Source organism: Acomys minous (genome assembly GCF_964271855.1).
Source record: "Acomys minous genome assembly, chromosome: 7".
Taxonomy (NCBI): domain Eukaryota; kingdom Metazoa; phylum Chordata; class Mammalia; order Rodentia; family Muridae; genus Acomys; species Acomys minous.
In genome coordinates, this window is record NC_140488.1 from 25,863,664 (window position 1) to 25,890,284 (window position 26,621).

Sequence of the window (26,621 nt, forward strand, 5' to 3'; positions counted from 1 at the left end):
GCTCTCCAGCAGGGCCATCTGTCTGTTTGGTATCTGCTGTTCCTGCAGGGCAGTGCAAGCTGCCTTACAATTTGAGTTACAACCTCTTTTTTTTTTTTAATTTTTGTTTTTTTCCAAGACAGGGTTTCTGTACACAGGCCTGGCTATCCTGGACTCTCTTTTGTAGACCAGGCTGACCTCGAACTCTGCCTGCCTCTGCCTCTACCTCTGCATCCAGAGTGCTGGGATTACAGGCATGTGCCACCCCGCCTGGCCAAGTGACAACCTCTTAATAGTGAAGAAATTCTTATTTCCCTAGTTGGACTTAGACTGTGGTCCTTCTTTCAGGTCCCTGTACCAGGAAGACAGTTCCTCAGCCTCATAGATACAAGGAAGCCAACCAATGGTGGCCTTGAGCTGCGGGACAGGAACTGGCCCTGGCCTTGAGCCACCTGGAGGCAGACTATCCGAATTCTCCATTCTGGTTCATCTCTGCATTGTGTATATGACTTAGGGAAGGTCATTTCCCTTCTCTGCATCTGCTTCCTCATCGGAGGAAATAAGTAATAGTTTACCAACCTTGCTGGGGAAATAGGAGGCTCACCTAAGAATGAATCTGTGCTAACACTTTCAAGCTGCACTATGCTACATAAATACCCATTAGGAGATGACAAGATGCTCTTTTACTTCTCCTAGGTGTCTGGCTCCCACCGTTCTCCCCCATGCTCTGAAGTGTACTTCCCCTCACTAGCTCCTTACCCTTCCTCTGTGGCCCTTAAATGTGCTCAGAGCTTCTCTGTCAAACCTGTAACATTCTTCCACAACCAAACTCCTCCCAAATGGTGTTCAGCCATATGGCTTCAGGTTTTTCATCCTTACATTCTTATCTGTTGGCTTTTGGTGCCACTCTTCACCTGTCATTTTCCTTTATGGTCTCAGCAAGTGTGTGATCCTTTTGGTTCTAATAGTCTTCAGGGAGCACCACCTCCTGGTGTTCCTATCCTTGTCCAGTCTAACCCCCATTGACTGTGGGCTGAACCTAGGGAGGTTAACTAATGGATGATGGTAAGATGGATGGGCAGCCATTTCTAAGATTACACTATATGGCAGTGGCACCTGTCTTTCTCATATTCTGTCTCTGGTTTGCTCAGAGGAAGTCGGTTGCCACGTTGTGAGCTACCCTCTGGAGAGAACCACATGGCAAGGCACCAAAGGCTGCCAAAAGCCAGCAAGACTCTGAGTCTCTCTATCCAATAGCCAGCAGGCACCGGGACACTCCTGCCAGCAGCTACGTGACAGAGCTTGGAAGTGAAGTCTCTCTCAGTTGAGCCCTGCCGTGACTGCAGCCTGGCTGAACATTTGACTGCAGCCTGAAAGAGAACTTATGACAGAGGACCCAGCTAAACCACACCCCACCTGGATTCCTACCTCAGCGATTATGAAGTAAACTTTGTTTTTGTGCTTGACATACTAGGGATTGAACCCAGAGCCTTGTGTACACTAGGCAAGCACGCCACCACTGAACTACATCCACGCGTTTCTTTTCTGAGACAAGGTTTCTCTGTGTAGTCCTGGCTGTCCTGGAACTCCTTATGTAGACTAAGCTGGCCTAAAACTCATAGAGATCCACCTGCCTCTTTCTCCAAAGTGCTAGAATTAAAGGCATGTACCATCATGCCCAGCTCTCCCTTCACCTTTAAATGTTTTATTTTTATTTTATTTTAAGTGCATATATGTGTGTGTATGTGAGTTGGAGTTGGAGTCACAGGAAGTTGTGAAGCACCTGACATAGGTGCTAGGAACCGACCTGGGGTTTTCTGAAAGAGGAGTAAGTGCTCCTAACCACCGAGCCATCTCCCTAGTGCCCTCTTTCGTACTTTTTATTTTAAGACATGGTCACAGGAAATTAAAAAGGCTTGTCTTGAACTCTCTTATAGCTTAGGCAGACCTTGAACTTGCAATCCTCCTGCCTCAGCCTTCTGAGTCACAGGATTATAGATGTGCATCAAACCATGCCTAGCATCAACCATGTACTATCTACATGACTAGTACCACAAGGCCTTGTATCACAATCTATAGAAATACAAACAAATCATTCAGAGAGACAAACAGCTGAGATCATCTCATAGGGAGATAGGCACACAAACTGGGGTACGTTCATACAATGGGCTGCTATATAGTTAAATTGAAGTCAATATTTCAACATGCTAAATCCTAAAAACCTAATTTTGAGTAAAAAGAGCAAGTCTCAAAAATATGAACAGGACATCTTTTCATACAAAGTTCAAATACTCATAAAACCATGTTTTACATTGTTTATAGATGTAATACATTGTAAAAATATTACAATACATTCTCATTTCAGCTGCATATATGGTAAAAATTTTTAAAGATTTATTTATTTATTATGTATACAGTCTTCTGCCTACTTGTACACCTGCACACCAGAAGAGGGAACTAGATCTCATTATAGATGGTTGTGAGCCATCATGTGGCTGCTGGGAATTGAACTCAGGACCTCTGAAAGAGGAGATGGTGCTCTTAACTGCTGAGCAATCTTTCCAGGCCTCATATGGTAAAATGTGAATTATAGAAATAGCAGCATGGCCTCTGCACAAATTTATGAAAAAAATATAGCATATTTATATACACATCTATCTATCTATCTATCTATCTATCTATCTATCTATCTATCTACCTATCTATCTATCTAGTAGGTGGAACTCTTTGGGAAGGATTAGGTGATGTGGCTTTGTTGGAAGGGATATGTCACTGGGGGTACATATGCTTTCAAAGACTTCTGTCACTCCTAGTGTCCTCTCTGCCTCTTGCTGGTGTATCAAGATGGAAGTGTTCAGTTGTTTCTTCTGTTATGTCTTTGCTCTACCATAAGGGACTCTAACCCTCTGAAGCCATGTGTCGAGTTAAACAATTTCTTTTATAAGTTGTCTTGGTCATATGTTTTATCATAGCTACAGAAAGTAACTAAGGTAGAGGTTAGTTCCAGGGAGTGAGTGGCCTATTGCTGTGCGGAACTTGACTATGTTGTGCTTTGGAGGGATATGGAGGACTTTGGATAAGAAATATGGTTGAATGTTGTAACCAGAGTTTGATGGGCCATCTAATAGGAGCGGGGAAGACAGTAGTGCTGAGAGCTCTATGGAATGTGGAGTCAAGCTCAAGAGGTTTCCCAGCAACTGGGCTAGAGACTGTTGTGATATTTTGGCAAAGATTGTGGCTGTTTTCTGCCCTTGCCCTAAGAATTTGCCTGGCCAAAACTAACAAAGTAAGCAACTAATTTCTTTGACAAAGAAGATTTCAAGACACTGTAGTTATTATGTAGGCTTACAATGAAAAAGAGCAACGGGCACAGAAACACATTTAAAATGTACAGTTTGAAGTACAAAAGCACTGGAAATTTAATGCTGGCACCAAGGCTTCTGTGGAAAAAAGATGAGGAGCCTAAGGAGAGGCCTCATCTACACTGGAATAAAGGGAGGGGGTACTCTTGGGGCAAGACCCCATCCAGCTAAGCTTCCAGCTTGTGAAAGGAAAATAAAGGCCTAAGGAATTGTCTCCTCCTAGAAAGGAAAAACAAGTCAAAGCTGATGCAAATGTGATTCAAGGGGGCCATGTCCGCAACCAGGCTTCATAGTGTTATTCACATGGGGCTAGCAAAAGGACTGTGGACGTTTCCTCCATGGTTAAGGAGAGCCACTGAGGCCAGATGTGTGGCAGAAGCTTGGATTGCCTTGGAGGTCCCCAGATGTTATAGGTGCCAAAACTATAGAATATCTACCAAGAAAAGCTGCACAAAGAGAGTGGAACCAATGCAAGAGAAGCCAGGCATGGTGGCGCACGCCTTTAATCCCAGCACTCAGGAGGCAAAAGCAGGATGATCACTGTGAGTTCGAGGCCAGCCTGGTCTACAAAGTGAGTCCAGGACAGCCAAGGCTACACAGAGAAACCTTGTCTCAAAAAACAAAAACAAAAAACCAACAGAAGAGAGATAAGTGTGTTACAGGCAATCAAGTCAGAAGGGTGGAGCTATCTAAGCTCTCTGACATCAGAAATGGAATGACAGTATTTAGAGATTTTTCTGGTGGGTTTTGGTCTTGCTTTGATCCAGTATTTCCTCAGTAGTCCCTACTCCCTCCCTTTTGGTATGATAATGTATATTCTGCTCCATTGTAGTTGGAAATATGGAATTTGCTTTTTGATCTTATAGGGGATTGTAATGAAGATATTGCCATGAGTTTCAGAAGAAACTTGGAACTTTGGACTTTTAAACAGTGCTGAGACTGTGATAGACTAAGAGGACTTTTCAAGTTGGAGTAAATGCATTTTGCATTGTGATATGGCTACAGTCCTATAGGGACCAGGGAGTGGAATGTGCTGGTTTGAATGAGAATGGTCCCCATAAACTTATAGGGTTGAATACTTGGTCTTCAATTGGTGGAACTGTTTGGAAAGGATTAGGAGGTGTGGCTTCTTGGAAGAGGTGTGGCTTCTGAGAAGGAGTGTGCCACTGGTTTCAAAGGACTGTCACCATTGTCTTTTTACTTTTTCCCTCTTTACTTTCTGTTTGAAGATCAAGATGTGAGCTCTTAGCTGTTCCTGCTATTGCTTTATAATCATGGGCTTCAACTCTCTGAAACTGCAAGTCCAATTAAACATTTTCTCTTATAAGTTGTCTTGGTTGTGACGTTTTGTCACAATAGTAGAAAAGCAGTGAGATGCCCACCATCCCTGCTGTTGACCAAAACAACCAACTTTTACTCCTAGTGCTGCAAGGCTTGAGATTAGTCTCCTCGTCTCCAGCCCTTCTGTTTATTTCCTGAACCGGTAATTGACTGTCTATAGCTAGGCCTCTGTCTAGAATCCCTCGTTAGCTTCCATCTCCCTCAGTGCGATGAGAAATGACCCTTCCAGATTTAGTCTCAGTGCTTCCTAGACTGACCTCCTGCTGCCCTTCCCTTAGGCCCTCCATTCCAAACACACCAGCTTGCTGGTTAGTCCCTGACATCTCAGCACAGTCCTACCTCACAGCCTTTGAACTTGCTGTTCCCTTGGTCCAGACTCTTCTTCCGTCAGAAAATAGCTTGGCTGTATTTCTTTATGTCCTCCAGTATTTAGTTTAAAGATACCTCCACAAAGTACCATCAGTTTGCAAACTACAAATGCTTCTCTAACTGGTCCTCCTTCTCCCTCTATTTTTCCATCCATACCACTAACCATCACACCATATATGTTTTATTTCTTTTTTGACTGATTGCCTTCTTCACATGAGACTGTAAACTCTAAGACATCCAGTGGTTCTCAACCTTCCTGATGCTGCCGCCCTTTAATATAGTTTCCCAAATTGTGCTGACCCCCAACCATAAAATTATTTTCATTGCTACTTTATAACTGTAATTTTGCTGCTGTTATGAATCAAATCATAATGCATAGTATATATCTGATATGCAGTCCCTGTGAAAGGGTCCTTTAACCCCGCCTCCCACAAAGGGTTGTGAGCCACAGGTTAAGAACCGCTGCTCTAAGAGGATGGGATTTTTGTCTGCTGTGTTCTCTGAAGAAGCCTAAGCAGGAGATGGGGGTACGGACAGCCTCTGTCCAGGACATTTTGCTTTTTGGCCATGGAAGTTTTCCTGAATGTGGCTTAGCTCACAAAGGTAGCATCTGGCCCTGCCGTTCCTGAGGGCTTCCCAGATCAAGACAAAACTGCATATGAGAGTGTGTGGAGCCCTGTGTGGATGTCGGTAGGATTGGGAATGGAAGGCAGAGTGTGACTATGGGCTAACTAGGAGCTCATGCTCTGGAGGGACAGGTAAGATATGCTTGGCTGGGTAAGGGTAAGTCCAAGGCACAGAGGCCTGATTAGCCTTATCTATTCCATCTTTGTGTCCAACAGGTGTCTTTAGTATGGCTGGCCCTAAGATCTCTTGATATCCTCCCAGTGTCCCTGAACGGGCCAAGAGTGCTGGTGACTAGTAGGCCAAGCATCTTTGAGGAGGTAGGAGCCAAACCTCTGGCATTTCCCCTCATGAGCCAAAGGAATGCCGGAGAAGCCCCAAGAACAATGGGGAGCTGACAGCCCCAAAGAGGATCTGTGACGTGGGCCCTAGAGAGGAATGCACAGCTGCTGGCCAGAATTCAGGGGAGGGGCGAGAAGTTGGCAAGGATACAGAGAGGCTGAGGAATCCTTGAAGGAGGAAGGAGGAAGCAGCTGGGGATGACACTGATAGGCATCTCCCGCCTCAGGATGCCCTCCCGCTTTCTTCACTTCCACTGCAGCTGCAAAAGCAAAAGATGCAACTTCCATCCTGCCCCTAAAGGACATTCTAGAGCTCTGGAGTTGTAGGACTCCAGTGAGCCATCTCCGCTCTTGACACCCCACCTAGTCCCAGAGGAAAGTAGGCAAATCACTCACCCCCAAGCAGAGTGCCTTCAGGGCCTAAAGAGGCAGGTGATGCTCAAAGTGTTTGTCTATGTAGCCCTTCTGGACCTTTCCCAAAAGAGGATAGAAGAACATTTGGGTCTGGAAGGTGTGCTTACCTTCTTGCTTTCTCACTGAGGTGCACCTACTCGCAAGTGATACCATTCGTTGCGCAGCCTCCATCTTTTCTATGGGTGCTTTGTCGAACAAGGTTTAGCTAGGCAGATGGAAGCCTTTCCCTTTAAAGACCCTCTTGTGTTTTTGCCCCACCTTGGTACCTCAGGACCCGGTAATCTTTTTTCTTTTTTTCACAGTAACACACACTCAGCATGATGCTTTGGCATACATTAATACATGATAACTCACCCTCATCAGTTTGCAACCACTGGGGCTACACCTCTCAGCCACTTTTAATGGCTATTCAAGGTTTCAGTTTGGAGAGGATAAGCTTGGGCCATATCTAATTTCCAGTCGCACAGCTATACACTCTTCTCCTGGAATAATTCCAACTGCACCCTTGCAATGGAGATCATCATGATGCAACCTTTTATGAAAGGCAAAATCATTTCTTTGCGAAATTCTATATTTATTTATTTGTTTTTGGTTTATTGAGACAGGGTTTCTCTGTGTAACAGTCCTGACTGTCTCCGATTTGCTTTGTAGACCAGGCTGGCCTCGAACTCACAGCGATCTGACTGTCTCTGCCTCCCGAGTGCTGGGGTTCCAGATCTGCGCCACCATTCCTGGTTCAAAATGCAGTATTTTATTATGACATCCTTTACAACTGTCTTGAGTCTGGGGTTAGGTTTCCCTTATTGGAGCAAATGCCTGAGATAATCAACTTGTAAAGAGATGAGGTCTGTTCTGTTTTAGTGCTTCCAGTACATAATCAATTGGCCCCATTATATTTGGGCCTGTGACAAATATCATCCCCATCATAGTGGGAGCATGTGGCAGAAAAAGTTGCCCACCTCATCTCTTAAAAGTGAAAGAAAGCAAGATGATGACACTAGGGTCCCACAATTTCCCTCAAGAATAGCACCTCTGTGCTGGTTGTGAACTTGATTGAATTGAGAAAAACCTAAGCAAAGTTTTGGGTGTGTCCCTTACATCATTTCCAGAGTGGATTAACCAAGGGAATGTTCTTGCTTCTTTCTGTTGCTGGGATAAAAGCAGTCTGGCCAAAGGCAACTTAAGGGAGGAAAGGATGTGTTTGACTTACATTTCCGGGTCACAGTCCATCACTGAAGGAAGTCTGGGCAGGAACTCAAGTATGAACTGAAAGAGATATCATGCAGTAATTCTGCCTACTGGATTGCTGCCTGCCTTGCCCAGCTAGCCTTCTTATGCAGCCTGGGACCAGTTACCCAGGGATGGTGCTCCCACAGTAGGCTGGACCTGCCTGCATCAATTAGCAGTTAAAACCATGTCCCCACAGACATGGGCACATGCTAATCTAATCTGTGCAATCTGTCAAGGAAGGATCCCTCTGCTGTCATGACTCAAAGTTATGTCGAGTTGACAATGAAACCTAACTAGCACAGGGGAAGAAGCCTTATTCTCAGTGTTGGCAGCGCCATAGGCTGGAGGCATGGATGGGAGAGAAGGAGAGAAAAGAGAGGGCCAGCGCGACAGTTGCATTCTCTCTGCTTCCTGGATGCCATGAAGTGAAGAAGCTCCTCTGCCATGAAGTGAAGAAGCCCCTTCCACCATGATGTTCTGCCTGAGAGGGCAGGGCCAAAAAACAAAACGAAACGAAACAAAACAAAACAAAACAACAACAACAACAACAAAAAACTGAGACCCTCTAAACCTTTTCTCCTGTAAATTATCTTGTCAGGCATTTTGTCACAGTGACACTAAGTATGTTTAATACAGCTCCCAGTGACCCAACTTCCTTCTACTAGGTCCTACCTTTTAAAGGTATCACTGCTTCCCAATAATGCCATATTGGGTGCCAAGTCTTTTTTTCTTTCTTTTTAAATATATATACATGTATATTATTACACATGGATACACTAAACTACCTATGGGGGTACCAAGTCTTTAACACAAGGATCTTTAAGGAACACATAAGAATGACCATACAGAGCTGGGAACGGTGATGTGCACCTGTAATCCCAGCACTCAGGGAGGCAGAGGCAAGCAGTTCTCTGTGAGTTCAAGGTCAGCCTGGTTTACAAATCAAGTCCAGGACAGCCAAGGGTACACACAGAAAGCTTGTCTCAAAAAACTAAAACCAAACCAAACTAAACCAAAACAAAACAAAACAAAAAACCAATCAACCAAACCAAAAAAGGATGAACATACAGCAGAAGGTCCTCTGACAGATGCCCGAGCCCAGTTGGCATAGAATTGACCACAGGTGTGCCAGGCAACAGGCACAACAGTTATGCTTGACTGGACCCCCATAGAGCACCAGGGGGCAGCCTGCTCAGCACTCTGTATCTGTATATCAATCACCTGGTGTTGACTCAGGGTCAGCTGAAGTGGTCCAGGGAACAGAGTAGCTACAACATCAAAGGACCAAAATTAAGGATGCACTTCTGGAGAAACAGACACCTTGGAGTCCTTCAATGTGAGACCTGGTACCATAGCTTATTTTATTATTGTAATAGAATACAACAGACTTAGAAATCAATGAAGGAGGGAAAAACTTCCTTTTCAAATTGTTCTGGAGCTAAGATGTTCCAAGGCATGTTGACAGCATCTGGCAAGGACTTGAGTGCTTCACTGCTGTATGGATGACTTCACATGAGGGCAAGTAACAATGTGCAAAATAACCACACTGTAAAAAAAGAAAAGAACACTTTAATAAGAATGAGCATACTCCTGTCAGAACAAACCCACTCCTTTAATCCGTTCATGCATGCTGTACCTGCCAGCAAGCCTCGCTTCTCAATACTGCGGCACTGGGAGTTAATGTTCCAACACATGGAATTTCAAACCATAGCTAAGGAAAAGGTGTTTAGAAATCAATTCACCTTCTGCTGTATAGAGCCATTACTATCAGCCACATCTGGCTATAGAGCATTTGAGTTGTCGCTATCACAAAAGATGTTCTCTGAAAGTAAAATACACACCAGAAGTTGAAGCATTTGCCTGAGAAAAACAGCATGAAATATCACATTAATACTCTTTCTATTGGCTATATGTTAGAATTATGGCATTTTAATATTTTGTATGTCATCAATGAAATGAAATAGGCTACCAAACATATAAAATTACAAAGCAGGCATGGAGAAAGTCCTCAGTGGTTAAGGATACTTGCTGCTCTTCTAGGGCACCTGAATTCAGTTCCTAGCATCATTTCCAGTAGCTTGTGACTGCCTGTAATTCCAATTCCACAGAGGATTCTGGAATCCACAGGCACCTGCCCACATGAGCACATACACCAACTCACACCCACCCATCCCACACTAATGAAAAATAAAATAAATTTTAGAAAGTTTACAAAGGGACAGAAGGAGCCTTTTGAAGTGGAGCAATACACCCACTATCTCATTGTGATGATGGTTTCACAGATGCTAGCATACATATCAACCCGTGCACTTTCAATATGTACACTTTATTATATGCCAAGTGCACAGCAATAACACTGTAAAAAAAATTCCTCGGTAGCATCACCATTACTGCACTAGAGGATAAAAGGACCAATTTCTCCTCTTTATTTTTTACTGAGGCTACTAGAACACTTGAGTTATACACGTGACATGAATTGCATTTCTAGTAAGCAGGGCCAACCCAGAAATTCTGCTTCATTTTACAGATTGTAAAACTAAGGCACAGAAAAGAGAAGAAGCCTGTTGATGTAATGAGATGAAGAAAATGTTTTTCCCTAACCTAACAGCTAGCACCAGCATCCACAGAAGCAGAAACATGGTGCCAAAAACTTGAAGTGTGCTTTTTAAGGGTAGAAAAGGGATGGCTGTCTTGGCTTTCACACCTGTAATACACACCAAGGCCTCTGGAGGCAAGGGACGAATTTGGAACAGTTTTAGAAGTCTTGAAGGAAAATGACAAGGAGCAGTGAAGAAAGGGAGTGAGAAGACCCAAACAGATGGAAGAAGTCCAGACACTCCCACCAAAGGTCTTCAGGAAGGTCTTGCTCTCTCATTGTGTTCTTGGGAAGAACTGGGGAAAGGCTAAGGGTTCAAGCCTTCATCACTGTGGTAGGAACAGAGGCCACGCCCCAAGCCGCAGGAGCTGGAGGGCAAAGAAGACCACAAGATACATTTTTTTTCCTATTATTTCCCTATCCCATGAAATTCACAAGTATCATGGCTAGAGCTCGCTGGGCACTGACCTGCCACAGAGGTGAAGGAAGGCTAGAAGGAATGCTGCTTAGGTCTCAAGGGTCATGGGGACCTGGGGGAAAGCTCAGGAATCCACTTGGGTGATTAGAGATGTAATGGTGAAGATCAGAGAGACTTTAGATTTGATTACCAACCTCCCAGCCCTTGATTTGACAATTAAATGATGATGATGAAGATGAAGCTTCTATGACACTCAAAGCCTATCTCTATCCCACTCACCATGCTAGGAGTTGCAAAAATATACCAAAGAAAGCACAATTAGTTGACGCCTATAGAGAAGTCTTTTCAATAAGAGACAGCACAATGGACAGGAATCAGATAGCAGGGTAGTTGGAGCACATAGGGATTCTGGGGAACACTGAGAAAATAGCTCATCAGAGTTAGAGCCCAAGTCACTGGATAATGGGCCTGATTCAGGAGATTTCTGGATATGTCTAGAATCCCTGGGGAGGAAGGGAAGAATGAAAGCAAGTGGGCAGCATCTGGAAGTACATATACACTAAGGACTGAGAAAGTTGTTTGAGAAGGATGCCGCTTACATTTTCTGGGATGATGTGCACTGAAAATCCTGGGCTGAGAGTAGGCATGAGGCTGTCTAGACTGGCTCAGGGTATCTCATGGTCACCAACAGGGCACAATGTGATGGAAGCCATTTGGTGAATATCTTCACTCTGTTCCCTTTGGACTCTTTTCCAAGGCCTTCCCATACTCAGAAAGAAGTGCTGACGTGTAGATCTTCACAACTTGATAGCGATGGGTCAAGTCTAGCTCATGATGTCTTCCTGGACATAGATGAAGTCCTGAGTGAATACAACCATGTCAAGGACCCCCAGTGCCCAAGAAAGATCCAGTTAAAAGGTTGCGTGAGGACATTTCCCGTGGGGTAGGTCAGGAAGACTGCATATAGCATTTGATTTGGCCTGCAAAGGAAGGCAGGAATTGCATGTTCTTAGTACTTTATGAAGGTGCTGACTACATATCAGATTGTCTTCTTTTAAAAAATTAGATTAATTAATTTTATTGTATGTGTATGGGTGTTTTGCTAGCCTATATGTATGTAGGTGCACCATGTGTGTGCCTGGTAACCCATGGAGATTAAAAGAAAGCATCGGATTTGCTACAATTGGAGTTACAGATAGTGCTAAGCCACTGAATGGGTGCTGGAAACTAAACCCATGTCCTCTGCAAGAGCCACAAGTGCTCTTAACTGCTGAGCCACCTTTCCATCCCCATGCTGTCTTTTTCTATGTGTACCGCAAATAATAAACAATCTAGGCTTACCACAATCTTATGAAGTAAGTGCCCTTCCCGTCCCCATTGAAAGGGTATAGACACAGAAGCTTACTGAGGTTCCTGCGTTGGGATGGAGCCCAGAAGCAAACTTGGCAGATTCCATGCCACGGCTACCACTCATTCTACCTCTGGGATGGGCAGAAATAGTACGAAGGTGGGAGCTATGACTTGAATCAGCACGAAGCAGGGATGGATCCAAGAACACCTGGCATCTCATGGAAAGCGGGACAGCTTTCGCGTGTGGCGCCTGAAGTAGATGGAAGTTATCTAAGAGTAGGTAGAGAAAAGGAGTTTCAAGTTACATCTTCAGGTACCCGAGGGCAAAGGGTGTCATAGTGAGACTCACCACCAGCAACATTCACCCAGGCTTGAGTCAAACAAGGAGGAGCCCCCCTCCCCCTCACCTTAACAGCTGCTACCCATTTCCCAAAGGGCTTTACTAAGCCCCCATTGACTGTCCATTAAGCTCTGTGGCCTGTTCATTCGAGGACAAGAATGGAAAATACATCATGCTCCAGGCAGGAAATTCCACAGTGAAGGCCCTTGAGCTGCATCCCCGCAGCAGGAGCCATCCCCCTCCCCCCACCCCACCCCCCCATCCCCCACCTCCCGTGCAAGACAGGTCCTGTTCCTGTTTTGTTTGCTTGAGGACTGGATGTTGTTATTCCGTGCACTGCCTGTGTTTATGTCAGGGAAAGCTTACCATCAGAAAACAAAGTCCAGGCCAGGGTTGGGCCAATGCAGCTCACCGTGGAGCCCTCACTCTGGCATTTCCGGGCTTGCTCTCTCCTGACGAACTTCTCAATGGAACAACATCAAAGATCTTCTCTTCTAGCCGTTCTCTCATCTTCAAGGGACTGTGGTGCTGAGAGGAAGCCATTTGATTCTTGAAGCAAGGTAACATCTAGGCTTGATGTCCCTGCCTGACTCCAGCCTGAGTGAGAAACAGAAGAATCTTGCCCTGGATACCCAATAAGCAACAAGACAGAATGCCAGGCCTTGACCCTCGGGCCTCTCCCAGGAGGCATCCATTTGCCAGAGGCCAGGGCCAGGCCTTGGAGGATAGCCTGGGACAGCACTTCTCATTGAATTGAATCCCAGAACTGGAATGCAAGATCAGAGAGGCAACATCACCTGCCTCCAGTAGGGGCATCTTCATTTTGCAGAAGAAATAATAGGGGGAGGGGTGCCTAAAGATGGAAAAGAGTGGGGAATGGTGCTGAAGATTTGGGCTAGAAAAGAATAGATCGATCATTAAAGAAGAAGGGCCACCCATAGATCCTCTGTAGTCATCATGACAAAAGTCCCTCAATGCCTTTCTTTTGCCTCCTCTCAGGCTTCTATCTTGGCCTGGGCCAAACTAACTTCTCTTTTACTCTTCATCCCCTACTGGTTCCTGCTGACACAGCTAATTCCATCTCCTTCACACTTCAATCTAAGCGCCCTTTGTCTGCTATGGCTCTTACTGTTCTTCCCTTCCCCATGGGCTGCAAAATGTCTAGGCTACAACATTTTGCATTGTGCCATGTACCAAATAGCTCATGGTTTTCCTGACACTCTATGTGAGTAAACACAATCCATCAGTCAGAACAGAAGACTTCCTTCTTTTCTCCTCTCCATCTTCTCCTTCCATTCAGTAAAGGACACTCTGTAGATCAGTGAGGCATTGATATAATTCAGCAGGTTACTGATCAATATGGAAATCAACTGACCACTTTAACTAGTAGTGACTGAGGACAGGGCCAGTGAATGGTGGCAAATAGAACAGAATACAGAAGATAATACGAAGAAGGCTGTGATTATAGCTCAGTTGGTAGAGTGCTCTCTCAGCATCCACAAGTACCTGGGTTTGATACCTATCACTGTATAAACGGAGCATGGTGCTATATGACTGTAACCCCAACACTCAGAAGCTAAGATGATCTGGAGTTTAAGGTCATTTTGTCTACACCATAATTCAAGGCCAACCTGGACTACATGAGACTACGTTTTGAAATAAGTAAGTAAGTAAATAAATCTATAAAAACATGACTACATGCTATTTAGAGGCCAAAGTGGACTTATATAAAAGGTCAGACACCAAGTATATGGTTAAGTTGACATTTTAGTTTATGTTTATGTGATGCTAGAATCAGGCTCACAATCGAGCTATAGTGTTAAACTAATGAAAGAATGTTAATCCCTGACAATGACCTCATTACATTGTCCTGAAAGCAAAAGACATTATAAATCTATAAAATGGAAGAGTCTGAACTACACCCCCCCTACACTCGTGCACACAAACATGCATGCACACACTAAGCTTTGGAGATACAGCTTCAAATGCCACAATTCTTAATGGGAAAGTGACTGTAGTTTGGGAGCTGATTGGGGGCATCTATGCCAGGGCTATTTTCATACTGCTTGTCTCTTCCATATGTAGGGAATGGGGTCCTTCAGCTTGGCAGCTTCTAAAGCTCAGGGGTGGAGTCTGCCTTTGGGCACAGCCTCTGATGCCAAGCCCTACCCAAAAGCTAACAAAGAGAAAAGATCCTCCTAGGTCATGCCAGGCCAGTGCAAAGGCCCTGTACATACAAAAGTATGGAGCCTGACTCATGGTGGCAGCCCTGCCCATTCAATTTTTGTTCAGGACATCACTTTCTTGGTAACACCTACCCTAGGCACCATATTTAAAACTGCCTCCATCCAGAGTCTCCTTCTATGTTTTGTTTTCCCCCAAAGATGTTTATCACAGAGTGACATTTTTGCATACTATTTTTCTTTGTCTTTTGACCCCTTCTACTACATCATGCCTACCACAGGAGCATTAGGGTACTAGGCTGTTGTATTCACTGCTAGAATCTCAGGCTCAAGAATTGAACCTGGCACATGGCTGGCCCTCAAGAAGTTGCTGTTTGTGAGCTGTGCATGATGCTGTTGACGCTGTACCACTCCTTGGCTGTTCTTCAGTGGGAGGCACGGGGTTTAGGAGCAGCCTCTATGGAGTCCACTAAGCTGGTCAGTGTGAGACCCTAAGTGCAAGTACAGACAAACTCTTGGATACATGGCTTCCCTGCTGAGATCAGTGGCTGCACCCTGTGTACTTAAAGAAGGGCTGAGGTTCCGAAGTTTTCATCAGGTATGAAACTGATGCAAGAACTCAGCAGTGTCGGGGCCATTATTTGTTTACCACAACTGTCAGCAGACAGGATCTAAACTGCAGGAGGAGTTGATGTAGCACTTCCTAAGCAACCTGGGTCAACAATAACCACAACAAAAACAGGGGAATTCCCCAGGTTGGTGGCTAATAATAGCTCAGTTCACGCTAGCCAGCTGTGTGACCTTGGGCAACTTCTTTGACCTCTCTGAGCCTCAGTAGCCTCATCTGTGAAAAAGTGGCTTCTATGAGAGTAAGGAAGATGGACAGTGTCTGGAACAATGCATAGTATATGGTGAAGAGTATACAAACGTTTTACTTATTGTTTGTGTTATTAGTAGATCGTAAATGTCTCTAGAAAGGATCTGTAACTCCATATGTCTAGCACAAAATATGTTTGCTTAGGGAAGAGACCATGATGTCATTGTGGATAATTAGATACTGTGAGTTGGTAGCATTTAGGCTGAGACCTGAAAGATGAAAATGATACAGCCTGCAAAGACCTGGGGGAAGAATTTCCCAGGCACAGAGAACAGCAAGTGCAGAAGCCCAGAGGCATCAAAGGACTGGTGGCTCTCCTGGAATGTAAAAAAAAGGCCACTGTTTCTGAGTGGCTGAAGGGCCATCAGCTGGAAGAGGCAGGTATGAGCTGATCCCACCAGGCTTAACAAGGGAGGATGTGGAAGGGCCACGAGCACAAGGATGCTCTCACAGTACTCTCACACATTGCAAGATCATCCACATTCTGTCAGAAGAAAGATGTGGTCCCCACCATCCATCTCCCCAGCTGGGTTTTAGGCATCTCAGAGCAGCAAAGGGTCTCCATCGTAGACGTCACAATTTACATTTTGCTTTCATTCTCACATAAAGTAAGCTTCTTCTCTTTTTCTTTCCTTTCTTTCTTTTCTTTTTTTCTTTCTTTCTTTCTTTTTTTTTTTTTTTTGCTCATTTTTTCCCCTTTAAGGCTCAGTCTCTTGTAGCCTGGAGCCAGCCTTGAACTTGAGGATGAATTTGAACTCCTGATCCTCTTGTCCCTACCTCCTGAGTGCTGGGATTACAGGCTCTGAGACAGCTTGTTTTGTTGCCTTTCAACAGGCACCCAAGCCAAGCATCTGTGATGACAAGAGAGAGCTTCCCAGCATGTCCAAATCCGTATTGGGCAGCTTCATTGTTGGCAGCTTCCCCAAGACTCCTCCTTGGCATCAATGTCTCATTCTACCACAATTGATAGGTGGTGGTGAATAATTGTTGAGAGAGAGAGAGAGAGAGAGAGAGAGAGAGAGAGAGAGACAGAGAGAGAGACAGAGAGAGAGACAGAGAGAGAGACAGAGACAGAGAGAGACAGACACACAGACACAGAGACAGAGACAGAGACAGAGAGACAGACACACAGACACAGAGACAGAGACAGAGAGGGACAGAAAGAGAAAGAGAGAGAGAGAGAGAGAGAGAGAGAGAGAGAGAGAGACAGACAGACAGACAGATAGACAGACAGACAGACACACATACACATACACACACAGCCAACAATGAAGCAGACCCAGTTTATATATACATGGTGAAATGTGTGCTCACATGGTAAGTGGGAGACATTAGAACTTCAAAATACACCAAACACGGGAACCAGATCCTCACACATCGCCCTTCCCACAAGAACCTCATGTCAAGTCACGTTAGAGATTCTGGTTTTTTTGTTTTCTGTTTTGAAAGACAGTCTTGCTATGTAATTCAGGTTGTCCTTGAATTTCCTTCCCCCGTGCCCCAAAGACATGGTTTCTCTGTGTAGCAGCTCTGGCTGTCCTGGATTTGCTTTGTAGACCATGCTGGCCTTGAACTCACAGAGATCCGTCTGCCTCTGTCTCCCTGAGTGCTGAGATTATGGATGTATGCCATCACTCCTAGCTTGGGCCTGAATTTACAACCATTTTTGACTCAGCCTCTCAAGTGCTGGGATTAAAGGCAAGTGTGTTACCACACCCAGTTTATTTGCTCTTTGAAACTACTTGGTAGATTACCTGCCGCCCCCCCACCCCCGCATTACCTACCTGACATTTTAGAACTGTCCTTTGACCATAAAAACTCTACAAGGCTCAGCCTAGGACACAGTATATGGTAAAGAATAGATGCAACAAGTATTCTTTACTTACCCTATATTTCCCAGCTTCCCTTGCAGTTAACTTTAGGCAACATATTAGCTCTGACTGAGAAAGAATCAATGGAATTACTGTGGGTTATTACCGTGTTGTTATGGACTGGATTATATTTCCCAAAGGAATATTCGGAAGCTTTCTTAGGGTGCCTAGATCTGAAGCAAAGAACTAAGGGAAAATGAGTTCAGAAAGGTGGGGCCCTCCCTGAGGCAGTAAGATTGGGACTCTTTATCAGAGGGGATCTTTCTCTTTGTCAGGTGAGGATGCAAAGAAAAAAAAAAACATCATTTGCAAGACAGGCCCTCCTTAGATACAAACCTGCCAGTGCATTGATGGTAGAGTTTCCAGAAGTCAGAACCTAGGAATGATGCCAAATGGTTAGGTGGTCAAGCTACAGTCTTTGGCTGTTTGCTATGGTAGCCTGAGCTAGAACTCCCCGCTGCTCCTGCTCTAGTCTGCCCTAATCTAGAGTCCTTGGAGGCCACTGGTTTCATATAGCGTCCCTAAGCTGTTGTTCAACCTTCGCTAGACTGTGTGAAGAAGAGAGGAGCCTTTCACGTGGAGATCACTTTGATTTCAGGGTGTGCTGTTATTGTAGCGTGACAGAGAGAACACACCGCATCGGTTCACACAAGAACAGAAGTAGGTAAATGGCACTAGCATTCCTCCTATGCCAGGGGCCTCCACCACTGAGCTGGGAGGGGGAGGGGGAGAAGCCCAAGTCCTGGGAATTAAGAAATGTAAAATGTAAAACTTGTTTCTTGGCTCCCTGGATGTAGCATGCAGTGACTGTTTAAACCTCTCAAGGAGCCCATCAGCATGTCAAATATGAAAACAAGGGCAGAGCTGGGGCTGTTGGACATACTAGGAGGAGAGGCATTGATTCTAGAAAAGCTTCATTCAAATGCATAGCACTTTCTTAGCAGGGGCCTCGCCTTCATCTTCTGAGACCCCAAAGCCCATCATTCTTCAGGGCTGATTTTTCAGGAGGGGGCTTAAAGGAGAGGTCCAGGCCTTAGGATGCTGTCCTGGGCACAAAACAGCAAGCTGACTGCACCTCTTGGACCAGCCCTCTGCTTCCCCCATGAGGAGCTTTGAATATCTATCAAGAGTAGAAGGCCTGTCCTGCTACTTGGGCTTCCTGATAGCTTCTCCTTGCTGTGCTCTCTTGAGCCATGCCACCTTCACGACCATCTCTTTAGATCACTCATGAGAAAGGAAGGGATGTAAACTAGGGATCTCGTTTAATTTTATTTTTGTCACGACTGACCTATAAGAATCTCCTTCCATCTGAAGAGGCTTTCTAGTGGGCGTGGTGGTGCACACCTTTAATCCCAGCAGAGGTAAGCAGATCGCTGTGAGTTTGAGGCCAGCCTGGTCTACAAAGCAAGTCTAGGACAGCCAGGACTACACAGAGAAACCCTGTCTCAACTCCCCCCTCCTCAACAAACAAACAAACAAACAAACAAACAAAAAACACCAAAAACAAAAACAAAACAAAAAACACACAAAAGAGGCTTTCCAACTTCTTTTCCCCATTCAAGGCTACACGCAAGGCTAAGCTCCCTTAGGAAACCTTTTTGTACTGCCCACTGACCTCTTCATAATACGTTACAACTGATGCTTACTAAAGTTACTGCATATCCTTGTGCTGGCTCACTTTGCTTCTACATTGTCTAATCCCTTTTAGTGCCAGGGGGAGGCATGGTTATTGTCCCCACTTCGATCCCAGGGAAACAAGTTTAGAGACTGGAAACAACTTATCTCTACTCGCACAGGTAGCATATGGCCTAGCTGGAAAGCAAGCATTTCTGATTCCAAGGCCTTGGTCCTATTTGCTGCTCTCTATTGTTCTCAGAAGCTCAGCCCCCCCCCTCCCCGTCATAATCTGTCTTCAATTGTGCCAATTAGGTTGAAACAAAACCCAAAGTAGGCAAGTGGACTTTACATTTCCTTTTAGTGTCTGTTGCACTCCCTGAAAAGTCTCTGAGGGGAGAGATGACTGCTTTTAACTAATAAAAACTTGCCAGGTGTGGAGGTGTGGTGGCCCATGTCTTTAGTCCTGGCTCTCGAGAGCCAGAGGCAGGTGTGTCTACATGAGTTTGAGGCCAGCCTGGTGCACAAAGTGAGTTCTAGGACAGCCAATGCTACACAGAGAAACCCTGTCTCAAAACAAACAAAACAAAACAAAACAACAGGAAATCAGCCTGGTGCACAAAGTGAGTTCTAGGACAGCCAATGCTACACAGAGAAACCCTGTCTCAAAACAAACAAAACAAAATAAAACAACAGGAAATCAAAAACAAAAACCCTACCTCTTCTCCTTTGGATGGGACTCTACAGTTAATACTGGCTGTGCACATATGTAATCTCATCTAATCATCACCGAGATGTTTGTGTAGTTTACAGACAAGGTAACTGAAGCTCAGAGTTTCCTGCCCTGCATCCAGTGAGCGAAGGCAACTTGCTTACTTTATCCCAAGGTGTGTCTTACTGTCTTACTCTGCTAATGCGTCCCTGCTAATCCTTTCACCTCTCCCAAGGCAATTTGGCATGCTGAGCCTTATTTCCACTGGCTCTAAAACGGCTGAGGTCCATACTGGTGCTTAATTTACTCTCCAGTCTTGGGTGTTGGAGCCATTGTTCAGTGGGCATTGACCTAGCAGGATGTGTGTGGGTCCTCTGGAGTCCCTGAAACTGGAGAGCAGGCCTCATAGCTGAGGAGGAGCCTCAAAAAAAAAAAAAGATGTGCTGAAGAACTTTCCACAACAAGGCAGCCAAGGTTTCCCCCAGGGGCTCATTACAAGCCTCTCTACAGATTTCATCATCTCGAGACAAGTGGGGAGTTGGGGACATCAGAGGACTGGGGAGACTCTGGCCTAGCATTGCTGCTTCTACCCCATCTAGGCCCCCAGTAGGGTGAGGAAATTGCAAGAGAATTCCATCAAGAAGGGTGGGGCTGGAGCTTTGAAGAGGGAAAAATGGCATATCTATCAAAAAGCCATTCCTGGCTGGACATCTGCTTATCTGTTTGGATTGCAGATTTGTAGCTCTGCCCTCAGTCTCCATATGAGAGCAAAGCAAGGGCAAAATGGAGAGGGCTGGACAATGAGCAGGGTACCGGGCCCCGCTTGGCCAGCCTAGTTTTCCTACCATCAAGACTTACCTCAGAAGACAGTATGTCTGAGCTGTGTTCCCTTATTCCATCCACAAAGACAGGCTGAATGAGAGGCCTTAGGAGCAAAGGTCTCTGGGAATCCTCTGGAAGGGGGGATGAAAGTATATAGCAGAGATGAAAGTGTGTGTGTGTGTGTGTGTGTGTGTGTGTGTGTGTGTGTGCTCATGTGTAGTGCTGGGTGCAGCTGTGTGAAGGCCAGAGAACAACCTCAGGTATCCTTCCTCAAGAGCAATCTACATTGTTCTGGGGACAGAGTCTCTCTTTGGTACTTGGTGCTCACAAAATGACCTAATGAGCCCCAAGGAACCACCTGTCTCCACCTTCCAAGTATTAGGATTATGAAGAAAAAGAAGAAGAAGAAGAAGAAGAAGAAGAAAAAGAAGAAAAAGAAGAAGGAGGAGGAGGAGGAGAAGGAGGAGGAGGAGGAGAAGGAGGAGGAGGAGAAGAGGAAGAAGAGGAAGAAGACAATGACTAGGGTATGGATGGGTTTCAATATTATTGTCAGGGTTAGGTCAACAGCGAGGCAAGTGAGGCTCCAGGGCACTGAGTATTCCGAGGCAAACACTCTGAACTATGTCCTGCATCTTCTGAGTGAGTGGGAGCCTCCCTTAGTTTTCCACCTCAGGGCCTCACTTGCCTATTTCTGGCAGCTATAGGGCCTGGGCCAGAACTCAGAAGCTCCTCTGGGATTCACAATATGACAATCTTCTGAGATTTGGCACTGAGAATGTAGAGAGCTGCGGACCACCTTACAACAAGATAGAGGTAACTCTTGCAAAGGCACCTGGAAAGTGCGACCTCAAATCCTCGTCTCAAGGTCTGGTAGTTTTCTGAAAGTGAGGAAGGACCGGGCATGAAGATCTGGAATGGGACCAAGCCTGCCTCTACCACAGCGCCTGGGGCAGGGGTGGGGGTGCCTTTTCTTTTCATCTGCAATTTAGTGACAGCACCTCCCTCATAGAGCAGCAGTGCGAAGGACATGGGGTTTTGCCTGCAGAGCTCCGGGGTTCCAGACCTACTGCTACAACTCACTGGTTCTCTGACTTGAAGTAAGTCTCTTAACCTCACAAACCAGAGGGATGTAGTGCATTCCCTGGAAACAAGTAGTTAAATAGAAATAGGGAGATTTCGCTCAACTGTGTGAACAGAAGCAATTGATTCAACCGCGTTCTTTAGGTTCCTTCCTGCTTCCTGTTTCCATGATTTAAAAACAAAACAGCAGAAAATCTTCTCTTCGAAACTGATGCTGAGAGCCAAGTCAGCTCTCGGCATCATTTCCCCTCCAGCCCCGCCCACCAGGTAAAACTGAGCTTATACTGCCCCCTGGTGTCCTTTATTGTTATAGCACCCACTTCTTCTGGCCTATTGCGGTATCAGCTTTTGAATCAATACTTCATTCATTCACACCTCTTGGTTCATTCACACTTTACACTTATATTGATCCCTCCAAGCTGGCCAGCAGCTCCGCTGACTTAGATGCTTCCTGTAAGGAGGCCACACTCCTGTAGGAGAAACCGACATAGATGAAAAAAAGATGTCATATTTATTTACGTGTGTGTAAATGTGTGTTTGTGTGTGTGTGTGTTTGTATGTGCATTTGTAAGCTGAGCCATCTCACTGACCCAAACAGGTTTTTTTCATAGTAAAATAAATGTAAAGGGACACTTAATTCTGGGTGGAGTTGTGCTTGGTTTGAGAAAGAGGCAGTGAGATACCGAGAAGGTCTTGGCAAGAACATGCTTTTTAGTTTCCTTTTAAAAATTACCTAGCATTATCTGTTATCCCCTCAAGAGAAATCATTTTAAAATGAACTTTAAAAGTTAGCCTACAATCCCAGCACTCGGGAGTCGGAGGCAGGTAGAACGCTCTGAGTTCGAGGCCAGCCTGGTCTACAAGGCGAGTCCAGGACAGCCAGGGCTACACAGAGAGACCTTGTCTTGAAAACCAACAACAAAACAAAACAAAACAAAAAGTTAATATACAAATTGATGCATTTCATAATGGAATTTTCATATATATACATATATACACATATATATGAAAATTCCACGATGAAATATATATATATATATAGTCATTATCCATTGTTATTTGCCCCCCTCCCAAATACCTCTTTCCTTTCCTCCTCTCCCCAGATTGTTGCCCCTTCTGTTTTTGCTCCTTTACTCTCTCTCCCTCCCTCCCTTCCCTTAATCTCTTCTTCTCTCACAGTCTCTTATGCCCCCTCCTCACACACATGGGGGCATTTAAGTCCACACTCCACATATGAGACAAAACAGAAGGCGCTTGTCTTTCTGAGTCTGACTTGTTTCACTTGAGGCCATTTCTTCAAGCGCCATCTATTCTCCTATGTCATGGTTTCCTTCTTCTTCATGTCTGAATAAAATTCTACTGTGTGTTGTACTGCTTTTTCCATGCCCCTCCTGCCACTCCCCACCCCCCGGTTCACATGTTGATGGGAAATCTTCTGGCTATTGTGAATTATACAGCAATAAACATGCTTGTGCAAGTATCTCAAGGACAGTCACTGGGAATCCTTTGGGCACATACTCAGGAGTGGGACGGATCATTTGGTGGTCTTATTTTCAGTGAGTTGAGGAACTTCCGTATTCACACCAGTTCACACCCCACACAATATACAGGGCTTCTTCTCTCCCTACACCCGGATTGGCATTTAAATCTTTCTTTTTGTTCTGTATGTATGGATATTTGCCTGCTAGTATGTATGTGTGCCGTGTGTGTGCCTAGCACCTGTGACGTCTAGAAGAAGGTGTCAGAGCCTTTGAAACTGGAGTTGTGAGCTGCCATGTTGGCTCCTGGTCCTCTCTAAGTATCTCAAGCGCTCCTACCACTGAGCCATCTCTCTAGGCCCAGCATTTGTTTTTTGATAGCCACTCTAACTGGGTTGAGATAGAATCTCAAAAGAATTTTAATTGGCCCTTCCCTGATGGCTTATGAATGCTGGATACTTTAAAAATATATTTATTGGTCATTTTTAGTTCTTGTTTTGAGAATTGACTAATCAGTGCCTTAGCACATGTGTTAATTGGGGGAAATTTGTGGGGTTTGGTGTTTAAAATTTACATTTCTGTATACCTTCTAGATATTAATCCCCGGTCTGATATACAGTTGGCAAAGACTCTCTCTTATCCTGGAGATTGCTTTTTTGGACTCTTGTGATTTTTTTTCTTAATTTCATGCAGCCCAGTTTGTCAGTTCTCAGTATTCCATCATGTACTATTGGTATCTTTTTAAGAAAGTTGATGCCCAAGTCTGTGTCTGGAAGTATTTCATCTCTGCTTTCCTCCAGTGGCTTCAAAGCTTCAGGTCTTATGCTAAGGCTTTTGTTCCACTTTGAACTGATGTTTGTATTAGGGTGAAATATAGGGACCTAGTTTCCTTCTTCTCCATGTGTGTATCTAGTTTCCCTAGTGCCACTTGTTGAAGAAGTTGACACTTTCTCCAGTGCATGTTATTTTGTTTTTATTTTTGTTTTGTGACACTCTTGTCAAAGATCTGGCAGCCATAAGTGCTTTGTGTTATTTTGGGGTCAGTCCTCTATTCTAGTCCCTTTGTCTATATACCTTTTTTTTTTTTGTCCCAGTGGTGGTGGTTGCTGGATGGATGAATTTGAGTTCTTCGGGTGACTGGATAGGGTGGGTACATGTAAAAGCAAAGAAGCACACTTAGAGCAGTCTAGGGTATTTGGTATGTTGGGGACATAATGTGGGTTCGGGGTAACAGAATGAGATGAAAATGAAGGCTGGGAGGCACTCAGGCAGAGATAGGTCTAGTGTGTCATGCGAAAAGTTCGCACGGACCTGATCCCTGGGCAAGCAAGGATTATTCATGCTTTGAGTAGCTAGTGACATGGCCATATCTGAATGGTTGTAAGTTCATTTTGGCTGCTTTGTCAGGAATGCTGGGCTGTGAAGCTCTTGGTCTGGTTGCTAGGTTTAGAAACAAAACAAAAGAGGGGAAAAGAGAAACAAACAAAATGAAACACAGATGGTCCAGTTAAATTTGAACTTCATATAGAGAACACTTTAAGTCTAAGTATGACCCAAATGTAGTACAAGATAGAAAATGATTCTATTTATCTGAGATTCAAATTCAACTAGGTAGCTTATACTCAGTCTGCCATTGGTATCTTAGAATCACCACAGAAATATGACGGTTGGTGGCTCGGGCTACAGTGGAAATAGAGAGTTGGATAGAAGTGGGAAAGAATTTTGGATGACAAGGATGTGGGCACATGAAAGAGAAGGAGGCCTACCCACTACTCTCCCTGAGGTCAAGACTCCTTCAAAAGCATGTTATAGAACTGTGGAATCCAAAGGACAGCCATCTCCAGAGCCCTGGCATCCCTAGGTCAACTCTGCCTCCTGCTTTGTTTTCCATCCTCATCCCTTGCTTGGCTCAGGTTATCTGCTAGGGACTAGTACCTAGGAAGAAGCTAGGGTCTCTGCATTTTTGTTGCTTGCCTTTCTGCCCTAGTCTTTGCACTGCAAACAGGAAGCTCCCAGTCCAGGCTTCACTTCTGTGCCCCGGCCTGCGGGGTTCGACTAAAACACGGGAGGAAGTTCACTTGTTGAAAATGCAAGACACAAAGAAGGAGAGCAAGTCTGATTGATCAAGCTCTCAAACTTTATTAGTCAGGCAGCAGCTTTTATAAGTCCGAAGGCAGGGGAGCATATTGCTATAGCAACCTAGCTGCATGCTTTTCTCAAAACACAAGGAATTCCAGGCAGGGTCATAATGTCCTGCCACACAGGGTATCTGGCTCCATCTTTGTCTAGTCTAACTGCTAAGCCATAACAGGGTTGCTCCATCCCTATCTGTCTTTAGTCTAACTGCTGACCCACAACAGGGTCAGCTAGTTTCTGGTGAAAGGCAAGCTCTGGGAAAAACAGAGACTTAAAGGTGCAGACTCTGACAAGATGGCTGAGCATTGGCCATATGGCCTATTGTCCCCAACACTTCTGACCAGGATAGATTCTTTCCACTGCAGAGGGAAATCCTAGAGTCTTACTTGATAGTCTCCAGCTTCCTTTGAGGCACTATCATCTACAGAAAGCTTAGAACAAAATGGCGCTCTGATTTTGTTAGGCTTCTTGTGGCACAAAAGTGCCTCTGAGTGGTCAAGAAACAAATGCAGCCAGGTGTAGTGGTGCACGCCTTTAATCCCAGTACTCGGGAGGCATAGAGAGGTGGATTGCTGCGGATTGCCAAGGCTAACACAGAAAGATCCTGTCTCGAAAAACCAAAACCAAACCAAACCAACCAAACCAAACCAAACCAAACCAAATGCAGGCCAATGTCACTTGGGACTGGTTTCTAGAGCAGTGGGAATCAGAGACCCTGTTCCTGCAGTTGACCATGCATCAAGAGTGCTGTTGGTGTTCCTTGCTCTTAAGGTTCTGAGTCACACATTTGCTTGGCAGCCTGCTGGTAAAGAGCCAATGATAACAATGAATCAGCCATGCCCTGAGTTTTCCACACTTGGCAAGCCTTGGGAAGACACTCCAGGCTGAACTGCTCAGGCTCTTCAAAGTCACTAACCTTCTTCCATGTCTCACAGATCACACCATAGAAATAAAGCTACCCATGAATAATTCTACTCAGAAAACTGACATGGGTCTGAGATGGGAATCTCACAATGTGCTTCCGATGTCCGGCAGACAGCCAGGCCAGCTATCTAAGTTGGCCACCTTAACAGATAACTGCACAATCCTGCAATATACTCCCTTCTGAAGTTACAGGAAATAAAAAAAGAACCGTGTATCTTGTCCATTGATGGGACTGGGAGTATGCAGCAAGAGGCAATTTCTGAGACTCAAAGAACAGGAAGCAAGAGAAAACCAGGCCTCAGGTGACTTTGGGGGTTGACACTCAAGACTGCTCTTGTTACCAGGGTTGTTAAAATGAGAGCTTGGGCCCTAACAAGCCAGGCCCAGCCATTCACTTTCAATAGGTCAGCTAAACAAATGAGCAGGAGTAAAAATTTTACAGGGGAAAAGAGTCGTACATATTTATTCAGTGCTGTCAAGTCAGGAAAAGGAACAAAAAAGCCCACCGTCTCTGCCTCCCCATATTCACCTTCTGAGTCCTGTCAGGTAGATTTAAACTG

The 26,621-nt window shown here is 44.9% G+C and overlaps 1 pseudogene across 1 annotated transcript in view; it reads left to right on the forward strand.

The window, feature by feature from the left end:
* The window catches only part of LOC311601964 (high mobility group protein B1-like), a 125,066-nt pseudogene extending 104,100 nt beyond the window's left edge, over positions 1-20,966 (forward strand). Inside the window, exon 3 of the transcript in view lies at positions 20,887-20,966. The product of the transcript in view is annotated as a high mobility group protein B1-like (transcript). The remainder of the gene's footprint in view (positions 1-20,886) is intronic.
* The last annotated feature ends 5,655 nt before the right edge of the window (positions 20,967-26,621 follow it).